Here is an 11972-nt window from a genome sequence, read left to right on the forward strand (position 1 = left end):
ACTTGAGCCACAGCACCACTTCTGGCTTTTTCTGCTTCTGTGGTGCTGAGGAATTGAATCTAGGGCCTCATGCATGCAAGGCAAGCACTCTACCACTGAGCCAACTTCCCAGCCTCAAGACTTTTATCTTGATGGGTCATTATATCATCACTGAACAATTTATTAAGATTTAGCCAATTCCATTTTGTAAATCCACTACTTATAGCCAGATCCCTTTTTGTGTACTATTGGGTCATGAGCAAGTTGAGTTTTCTTTCTCTTAGGCAATGATATTTTCTCAGGCAATACTAAGCCCCCCTGGCTTAGTAAACAAAATAAAAATGTATTATTTATATTGGTCTTCATTAATAATTAATAAAATTACAGGTGCATGATATTGCCAAGCTTCCTAGCTCACATCAGTGAAGCTGGTACATAACTTCCTTCTCCCCAAAATCACAATTAAATGATTACTTCTGAATGTATGTTTTTAATTAATTTGTGTTACCTCATGTGGAAACTAGGAAATAATGAGCTAAATTTCCAAACAGACAAACATGCTATGGTTTGTGAACTTTTAGTTCTCATGGTGTTATAATTACATCCGACTCATTTTCAGCTTCCTCTAGACATCTAAAGAAATGATTGTTATTGAATTATTCTAAAATTCCAGGCAATCATGTGGGTAGAACAGTGCCTTACAGAAATGTAGGACTTGCCTTTCAAACACAACACTTTTTTGCTCTCTTTGCCTACTTGCCCACCGTGATTTTTCTAACACTTTCATTTAGATCCTTGCCTTCTTCATTCAAACATTAACAACAGATAGTTAATGAGCACAGGCTGTACATTAGTAGACAAAAAATAATAATTCATCGTATTAATGATTCCTCCGAGATGCTTAAATGCTTTGAAAACTTTTGGTTTCACTGTAATATGCTAACCTCTATAGAAATACAGTAGTTGAGATCTATACTCAGTGTACTTCTCTAGTTACAAAGATACAATATGTAGCACAAAAGATCAATGAGTTATAAAGTAGGAAACGTGTGTTCTTCCCTTCCACTAACTGCCTAGAAAGCAAAATCCTTAGATTCCCGATATCAAGCCAACTCTTTGATGATTGAATGAAGAGTCCTATGAAAATCATCCCTCTTACTCCATCTTACTAACTGTGCTGGTAAGTTCAGATGAGAGCTTGTCTCTGACCTAACAGAGCTACAATTCTTTGTGTTTGTTCATTTGTTCATCAGCTGTAGGGCTTGAACTCAGGGCCTGTGCTTTTTTGCTCAAGGTGAGGTTCTATCACTTTGGGCCACGGCTCCACTTTTAGTTTTTGGGTAGTTAATAGGAGATAATAGTCTCAATTACATTCCTGCCTGGGCTGGCTTCAAACCTCGATCCTCAGAGCTCAGCCTCCTGAGTATCTAAGATTATAGGCATGAGCCAACAGTGCCTAGCTTAGAGCTACAATTCCAATGGCAACAGCCTTTACCATGGGAGCAAGCAAAAACAAAACTGGATATAGTAGACAAGTACTAGGAGGAAGCCACCCGAGATGGAGCAGAAAGTGATAGAAGGTATGCAGGAAAGGAAACATTAGATTGGGAATGCTGACCTGGGAAAGAAACATTTAGAGTGAGATCTTCAAACCAGGAGTCAATGGCCCATGGTTGTGATCCTAACTACTCAGATCAGCATTTGAAGCCAAATTATGCCAGAAAAGACCTCAAGAGTATCTCCAGTGAACCAGTAAAATGCAAAACTTGAAGCATGGCTCAAGTGGTAGAGCAGTAGCCCTGACAGTGAGCAAAAAGGCCTAGCGAAAGTGTGAGGCTCCGAGTTCAATCCTTAGTACCAGCACAAAATAAGTAAAATGAGATCTTATGGATGAGGAGTCATCCAGGGGCAGAAGCAAGGAACGGACATCCAAAGCAGAGAAGATAATCATCGTGAAGGCCCTAGTATGAATAAAAGCTTACAAGGACAACAGTAAAGAGAACATCAGACAAGAGAAGTGTCAAAGGAAGAATGAAGGTACTCAGCTTGATGATTATTTTGAGTTGATTGGAGGTTTATCTATTTTTTTTGAGCAATCTCTTTCTCTATGATTCTCTTGCAATATGATCTCAGTTCTTTCTATCTCCCAGGCCTTCTTCAAACTTTCTAATTTTCCAACAAATTTACAGATTATTTTCATTTTTAGAGAAGAGTGGACATACCTAGATTTTTAAAATATTTCAAAGAATGGTGGTTACATCATGAGGAAATAAGGCCTTACCTAAGGTCCAGGAAACATGATCAAATAAATACATTTGAGCTTACAGTACTCATTCTTTCTTATCTTTTCCTTATCTTATCCCTTCTTTTTGTAACTACCTTTGTTCTCTGTAATGCAGAGAACAGGAGTAAAAGTAAAATGGAAAAGCAAGAGAACTCACAGGAAGATGTGTTATGAAGATGACTACTGACACAGCAACTGGTGGACCCATTCCTGAGAGGCTCAAAGAAGAGGCAGGACAACTTGAAAGGAAGAGACACTAAAGAGGGAAGTAGTCATTAGTTGTCTGCCAAAGATTCACCCTTTAAATCCTGAACTCCTGAATTGTGCCTTTGTACCCATAGAGACTTTCCACAAGGTACCCTACCCTAACAATCCTGTCCCATGGCAACATCAACAGAGGAGCTCTGGGGCAGGAAAGTAGAGGCTGATGGCAAGTACTGGCAGATTGCTCCTGTGTGATGCTCCTAAATCCATACCTTGGTATGAGCTGGCTCTTAAAAAGTCTGAGGAAGTATCTAAAATTTAAATTTTAATATCTAAAATCTTTCATTTTCAAAGTCCTCCCTAATCAATATTAAGTAAAACAGTTCCATGTCATAGGGTAAGATGGCCAATTGCTCTGTGTGTGTGTGTGTGTGTGTGTGTGTGTGTGTGTGTGTGGTGTATGTGTGTGTGTGTGTGTGTGTGTGTGTGTGTACATGCACATATAGTTTCTTTCCATTTCCAAAACAGTCCTGATGCTTTCTGCATGTGAGAGACAGGTCCAAGGAGATTAGTACTTGTTTCACAAGAGCTATCTTTTTATTAAGATTTGTAAAACCGAAGTATAAATGCTAATGTCCTTTTCAATTCCTCCAAATGTGATCAAGACAAAATCATTTCAAGAAAAAAATTGTCACAAAAATATTATTTCTATAGCAGTTGTCGATCCTGTCAGTAACAGGCCAGTGATGCTGGCAGAGCACCGCTCTTGGTATCAAAATCCCTAACACTAAGCAATGTGATTGGCTGATGGCACTAAGCAGTGTTCTTGGCCAAGTGTTCAAGAGAGAGAAGGGGGTAAACTGAAACCCTTGTATTCCAATTACTATTATCAGTGATCTCCCTAAGGAAATGGTTAATTTCAGTATCACATAAACTAGGGATATGATAAAGGCCAAGTTAAACACTGATAGGACTCTACACAAAAGAGTGGCAAAGGTTTCATGGTAATTACTTTAACTCTAGTGTACACACCAAAATATCCTTTACATAATTAAACAATATAATGAACCCACTCCTACACAAACAAAATACATAAGAAAATGCCTATTTTGAATGTTCATTATGGAAATATGGGCATAGAAAATTGGTAGGTTTAATGTCCCAAAGTCTTCTAAGAAGAACATATTTTATGATCCAGGGAACTCTAGACATAAGTTCTACTTGTAAGAGATTTCTCTGAATTGTTGTGTTTCTGGATCTCTATTAAGAAAATGTTGGCCTTTGCCAAGGAGCCCAAGAGTTTCTCCTATTCCTTCCTGTAATGTTTTCAGGGTGTATCCCTTATTTTGAGGTCTTTGATCCATTTGGAGTTGATTCTGATGCAGGGTGATATATATGGCTCTAGCTTTAGTTTTCTACAGGTGTTTAACCAATTTTGCCAACACCATTTACTGAAGAGGCTATCTTTCTTCCATTCTATTTCTTTAGTTCCCTTGTCAAAGATTAGGTGGCTATAAGTATGTGGGTTCATTTCCGGATATTCAGTTCTATCCTATTGGTCCTGAGGTCTGTTCTTGTGCCAGTACTAAGCTGTTTTGATTACTATGGCTTTGTAGTAGAGTTTGAGGATTGGTATTGATATTCCTCTGACACTGTTCTTTCTGTTAAGGATTGTTTTTGCTATTTGGGTCTTTTATTGTTCCATATGAATTTTTGAATTTCTTCTATTTCATTGAAGAATGAGGTTTGCATATTGATAGGTATCACATTGAATTTGTAGATTGCCTTTAGCAGTATTGACATTTTCAAGATGTTAATCCTCCCAATCCAGGAGCATGGGAGGTTTTCCCACTTCTTTAGCTTTGTCTTTAATTTCCTTTTCAGGTCTTTAAAGTTTTCATCATAGAGGTCCTTCACCTCTTTAGTTAACTCCTAAGTATTTTTTTTTGGTGGGGCTATTACAAAAGGGGTTGCTTTCCTAATTTCAGCTGCACTCTAATTTTCTTAATAGAGACCCAGAAACACAACAAATTGAAGAAAGGTTGGACAAATGGGATTGCATGAAACTATAGAGCCTTCTGCATGGCCAAGGACATAGCTAGCAAGATCAATAGAAAGCCTACAGATTGCAATGGATAAGGGTCTCATATCTAAAATATATTTAGAACTCAAAAAATTAAATCCCCCAACAACAAATCCTCAAAGAAACAACTGTCCAATAAATAAGTGGGCTAAATACTTAAATAGAAACTTCTCTGAAGAGGAAATAAGAATGGCCGATAGACATATGAAGAAATGCCCAACTTCTCTGGCCACGAAAGAAATACAAGCAAGGTGCCAGTCGCTCACCCCTGTAATCCTAGCTACTCAGGAGGCTGGGACCTAAGGATCAGGGTTCAAAGCCAGCCCAGGCAGGAAAGTCCATGAAATTTATCTCCAATAAACCACTAGAAAACCAGAAGTTGTGCTGTGGCTCAAGTGGTAGAGCACTCACCTTGAGCTGAAGAGCACAGGGACAATGCCCAGGCCCAGAGTTCAAGCCCCATACTGACAAAAAGAAATGCAAATCCAAACAACATGAGATTACACCTCACCTCAGTTAGAATGGCTATAATCAAGAACTCTATTACAACAGATGCTGGAGGGGATGTGGCCAAAAGGGAATTGTTGATGGGAGTATAAATTTGTTCAACCACTCTGGAAAGCAGTATGGAGGTTCCTCAAAAGACTCCACATAGAGCCCCGCTATGACCCAACAATCCCAATTTTGGACATTTACCCAAACGATCACAACCAAGGTTATACCAAAGATACCAGCACAACCATATTTATTGCAGCACCATAGCTGAGATATGGAAGCAACCCAGATGTCCCTCAGTAGATGAATGGATCAAGAAAATGTAATATACAATGGAATTCTATGCCTCCATCAGAAAGAATGGCACTGTCCCATTTGTTAGGAAATGGAAAGACTTGGAAAAATTATATTAAGTGAAGTAAGCCAGGCCCAAAGAAACCTAGGTCCCATGGTTTCTTTATTTGTAATGACTGGTACATGTCAAAGACAAGCAGAGACGGTCAAAGGCTATGTATATATGACCATGTAAGATGATGTGAAGATCAAAGGCTATGTACATATGACCATGTAAGATAATGTTAAGTGAAATGTACCCCCAAAACAGGGACATACATTGTTTTTACTTTCTTCCTATTGTTTTTAATGTACTTAAAATGTACTATGTGATTCTTTTGTTTCTTTGTATGTTCTTCCCCCACAGTATAACCCCTATTTTCACTGTATTTGATTCCAGTGTTCTATATCTTGTATATACATTTTTGTAATTTGGAAAGGGGAAGAGATATAGTGTAACGCTTAAATGAGGATGCAGGTTGACCTATTGTGACAATGAGATGTACAGGACACTATGTTGAAAACAAACTTTATAATGTCAAGGGGGGAGGGAGGAGTTGGAGAGGTGGGGAAGGAAGGGATGGTAGGGGGAAAACAAAGGAGGAGGTAACAATGCTCAATAGGAAGTGTACTCATTACCCTACTCATGAAACTGCAACCCCTCTGTACAGTATTTTTACAATAAATATATCCATATATGAGATTTCTCTAGATCACAGACCTTGTTAAATACAAGTGAAATGTCTGTCTTTATATAATAACCATAACTAAGTAGTAAATGGCAACATAAAATTTGGATTTGGACTGTTAACACTTTTATATTGCTCTACCTAAGAAAGTTAAAGAGATTTTAAAAAAAAGAACCCCAGAAAAAGTTTCTGAAACTGTAAAGCAGGAGTATGAAGGCAGAGCACAGATGGAGGAGATAAGGGACAGAACCCTGCTAGTTGTGATGATCAGAAGAGATATTTGGAAGGGCAGACAAGGCTTATTAATTTTGGTGTTCAAGTGAAACAGTGACCACTATGTATTATATATACCATCTTTTTTTGTCGGTCATGGGGCTTGAACTCTGGGCCTGTGCTCTTTCGCTCAAGGGGAAAGCTCTGCATCAAGCCACAGAGCCACCTCTGGTTTTCTAGTGGTTTCTTGGAGATAAGAGTCTCACTGATTTTTCTGCCCGGGCTGGCACCAAACTGTTATCCTCAGATCTCAGCCTCCTGAGTAGCTAGGATTACAGGCATGAGCCACCAGCACCTGGCTATATATACCATTTTTATCCAATCACTCCCCCACAAAAAAATTCCTCAGTAACTATTGTTTTATTAATGAGAACATTTATTTGGGGGAAACTAAAATATGAGAAGAGGATCATTATTTACTGATAAAAGAATACAACACGCTGTATATTTTCATTAGAAAAATAGTTTCCCAGTAAGTATACTTTAAAAATAAAGAATACTGGTTGAAACTTGGCTAATTCTACAGAGAATTCTACAGAGAATCTCTGCCTCCTTGACTTTAGCCATCATCCCAAAGGGGAAAAAATAAATTTTTCAATGACAAGAGGCAGGACATAACTGATGATGGCTGTCTGCGCTATAAAAGTATTAATTCCACATGTCAGCATGTTCTCTGTAAAGCCAGTAGTGATCACTGAAAGATACAAAAAAGGACTAGACATAAATTCTACTTGTAAGGATTAAAGTATATGGAGAAAAAGACTTCTTCAACCTCTCCAACTTGTCAGTGACAGTGCCTTGACAATTATTCATCTATGAAATGAATTAGGCAATGTGATCCTAATTTTTGTATGACCTAATGATATAACTTGAATGTAAAGACAAAAAGAAAAAGTTCATTATTCCCACATCCTGTTTATCTGACAGGTAATTTTGATTCACCCTACAAAGAGTAGAGTCTTCTTGGAGAAGGTTGGTATATTTTCACTGTCCAGGTCATCGAATACATACTAGCTCACATATTTTACCCTAATCAAATAGAAATATGCTTTGAATAAAAATTCAATTATCAATTAAAGATCCATTGCACTAATATCTACTTCTACACTACATACTGCTTTACCATTCTAATTACCGTGACAGATTGTTTACCATAATGACCATAATTATTCCCTTCCCTGTCTCTATACCCATTTGTAATGTAACCTCCCAGCTGGGCGGAACTTATGACTTAATTTGATCAGTACAATGCAGCTACAGTGACATTGTGCCAATTGTAAGCCCAAGCCAAAAGAGACCTTACATGCTTCTTATATTGCTAAAACTGCCAAACCAAAATATTACAGCTCGGTATCTTAAGAAGCAGAATTGTGTTTTCTCACTATTATAGAGGCTAGAAAGCCAAGATTGGGGTATCAGCAGATTTTTTGAAGGTCTGTCTTCTTGGCTTTGAGATGGCTACCTATATCCTTATATGGTATTCCCTCTGGGAATAGAACTCTTAGCATCTTTGTGTCAAAATTCTCCCCATCTTCTAAAGACTCCAATATGGTTGAGCTAAGACTAACCTCGTATCTTCATTTTAACTTAATTACCTTGTCAAAGATCCTATCTCCAAATACACTTATTTTCTGGGGTCCTAGGAATTCGTGCTTCAAAATAGAAATTAGGAGGGGATACAATTCAATCCTTAACACTTCCCTTGTTGTTCTCTTGTGACCCAATTGCCTTCATTTGAACAAATCCAGGCTGATTTCTTAGATGGCCTACTTCTGACCATGAAATATGAGAGAATTAATCCAATCTTGAACAGAAAAATTATCCAGCCATTCCAGCCTAACATATAGATCTTCATAATTAGAGCCAAATAAAATGACTATGGTTTCCTGCCTCTAAGGCTGAAGGTGATTCATATACAGCAGTAGTTAATTGAGACACTAACCACAATAAAAGGTATTGAGAACTCATCTTACTTATAGCTATGTCAGAATCCTTTGGTTACAGCCATTAGTGAACACCTCTGGCTAACTCTAAGGGGAATTCATTAGAAAGATACCATGCAAACAGAATAAATGAGAAACCTTGAAAATAAAAGTGAAAATAACTCTGAACTTTAGAGAGGAAAAAGCATTATCTTAGCCAGAGTGCTCTATTGCCAGTGGAAATTAAAACCAAAGCATTCATTTAGAACATGTACCACCAGGAGCCACATCGTTGGCTCAATCTGAAGTTGAAAGTTCAGGGAAAGTTTCAGGTCCAAGCTTCAATCAAATGCAGAAGGTATGAGTATCCTTATCTTTAAGAGAAAAAGAGTAAAACTCAGCAATGACTGCAGTAACATAGTAAATGCCTTGGTACCCTAGGCACAGTTTCTATGTCTCAGTCACTACAGGAGATGCATTTGTTCATGAGGTTCAAGTACTGACAGGAATGTAAATCACACATGCTGTAGAAAATCACAGGGCCTAGGGTCCTCGACTTAAAAACCCTGCGGGTTGCCCATTATTGAGGATCGAAGGAGAGGTAGCTGCTTAACTACCTCTTTTATGCAGCTACAAATAAAAATAATGCTTTAGGCAATAAATCATCTAGACAACCAAGTAGAGTGTGAAAGAACACACATATATCAGTGATCTTTAAATAGAAAAACCTAGAAAGACCCTCATTAATTTGCAATGAATAAAGTTGTAAGAAGTTTATCAATAGTCTTATCTTTTATCATCATTATTATCTTTATTAACATGTACTAATTGTATAAATTAATATGCTTCATGGTGGCATCTCATACAGGCATATATCATGCCTTGATCATGTCTACCTTCCCTTTGCCTTTTCTTGCCTGCCCTCTTCTCTCCCTTTCCAAGGCTCCCTTCCCCTACCCTGATAACCCCTCCTCTACTTTCAAGCTAGCTTTTTATGATTCTTTTGAAGTTTCCATAGATGAAAGAAAATATGCTATACTTGTCTTACTGTGTCAGTCTTTCCTCAATTAATGGATGCTAAGCAACATTACAATCTGACTGTTAATCTATTCCTTCCACAATCTTTTCCCCCAACTTGGCTGGAGGAGGGCAGGGAGTGCTTTCTATGAGTCATAGCTCTTTCCTAAGTGGACGTTAAATAATTTCCAAGAATCTGGGTTATTATTAGGAAGAGGAAAACGGTAGAAGCAGGGATGGAGCTAAAAAAAAACTGGCAGCAAGAGGGAACCCAGGGTGAGAACAAAAGGACAGAGCAGTCCTGGCTTCAGACAGGGATCCTAAGACTAAAGTAAGAGGGTTTGGAAGGTAGGCACCTCGGGAAGGAGAACAAGTACTGATGGCCACCAGCTCTAACCAGCAGCTCTGTCCCAGCAGATTCTAGCTTAGAGCAGATCAAGCTTAGTACCGCCCCAGAGCTTGTAAATAACGTCCAGGAATAGAAAGAAGAAAGGAAATGCGATGATTTGGTGGTTGCTATTGGCCATCTTAAATAATGGAGAAGTTGCTATAGGAAGGGATGCTCCCTGGCAGCAACTGGATTAGGTTTGTGCTATCAGGTGGGATGCAGGCTGTGGCAGAGATTAAATTTGGTTGCAGGTATATGGAACAGCTACATTTCTACATATCAGCTAGTAGCTTTGAAGGAATATGCCTATTGGCACGTTTTCCCCTGAGAGAAGTCTATAAATTTAACCAGATTTTTCAAGAGGTTTCTGAACCAAATAAGATTCAGTTTAATGGAGATAATGTAAAGGTTAAAAAAAAAAAAGAGCTAAAGCAGAGCTCACTTCAGTCCCCAGCTGTCTGTTCAATTTTACATGGCTACTTGGATGTTCTCATTTCTACTCACCATGATTCCATTCCCTCTCCCCTTATTCTGTCTAGATTTACAAATCTAGATATTATAATGATGATGATGATGATGATGATGATGATGATGATGATGATGATGATGATGCAAGGTTGCATTATTTGCTTTAGATATTTTTATACATTTTCCCCAAAGTTCTTATATTAACACATAAACAGAATCCCTGTTCATTGTCAAGGATATTTAAGAAGGGCGTAGTGTACCAGAGAAGGAAATGCAATCATGATAGTACTTGAATTCTCTGTGTTTTAGCCTAACTTTGCCAAGAATTCAGTTTTGTGGTCTTGTGGATCTCTCTGGCTGATATTTCCTCAGGAGTGAAAATAGTTAGATGACTACAAGAGCCAGCCATGGGGCAGGAGATGAGCTGGGTTTCTGGGAGAATAAATATGTTAAAACAGATGTGTTAATTATATTTTCTATATGGTTCACTATTGTACTTCCACACCAATGCTGTTAATATCATTATATCATGACTGTAATAGCTTTCATGTCACATTTTAAGATGTGTTGAAAATATGCAAATTTTGGAAGAATGTATACTGTAAACTAATATAATATAATGTAATATAATATCTTGACCTCTTTTCCCACAAAGAATTTTCATTGACATTGACAAATAATATGCAGGAACATATTAGAGAAGAAAGCAAAGGAGCTTAAAATAATTCATTTTTACATTTTCAGAACAATTTAAAATTAATATTAGCATATATTAGGTGCAGAAGGAGGGTTTAATTGTAACATTCCCATACATAAAATATACCCCCACTAAACTCACCTCCTCTACCACCTTCCCTATCTCTCCTTCTTCAGACGATTTCAGATTTCATTGTCCTTTTTTCATATATGCCTTATTTCTAATTAAATTTTTAAAATTTATTTTATTGTAAAGATGCATCCACAGGGGTTACAGTTACATGAGTAAGGTAACTAGTACATTTCTTTTCAAGCACTGTTGCCATTTCTGTTTGTCTCCTACTATCCATTCCCTCCCCCATCTCCCCCACTGCTCCTTGCCCCCAATGTTGTAAAGTTCATTTCCAACATAGTACCTTGTGAGTATCATTGTTGCAATGGGTCATCTTGTGTCCTTGTTTCAGCATTTTGTGATTTGCCCTTCCCCTTCCCAAATAGATAAATGTACATACAAGATTCAGAGTGCCAAAATCAAATACAGTGACTACAAATACAGTGACTACAGGGGATATACAATAGGGGGAAGAATATAAAAAAGAAACAAAAAAATCACATAGTACATTAAAAAAAACAAAAGCAAAGAAAAATCTCTGTGTCCATATCTTGAGATTTATTTCACTAAACATCATCTTCTATGGTCACATATACATAGGTTTTAAGTTTTTCTGCCCATCAGCTAAGATTATCCTAGACATATACGAATTATTGCAAATAAGAGAAACTATGGGACCTGTCTTTCTTTGGGTCTGGCTTACGTCACCAAACATGATTTTCTCCAAGTCTTTCCATTTCCTAATAAATGGGGCAATGTCATTCTTTCTGATGGAGGCATACAATTCCATTGTGTATATATACCACATTTCCTTGATTCATTCATCTACTGAGGGGCATCTGGGTTGGTTCCATATCTTACCTATGGTGAATAATGCTGTTATAAACATAGTTGTGCTCGTAGCTTTATCATGGCCTTGTTTGTGGTCGTTTGAGTAAATACCCAAAAGTGGGATTGCTGGGTCATAGGGGAGCTCTATGTGGAGTCTTTTGAGGAACCTCCATACTGCTTTCCAAAGTGGTTGAACAA

Source organism: Dipodomys ordii, unplaced genomic scaffold, assembly GCF_000151885.1.
Source record: "Dipodomys ordii isolate 6190 unplaced genomic scaffold, Dord_2.0 Scaffold83, whole genome shotgun sequence".
NCBI classification, from domain to species: domain Eukaryota; kingdom Metazoa; phylum Chordata; class Mammalia; order Rodentia; family Heteromyidae; genus Dipodomys; species Dipodomys ordii.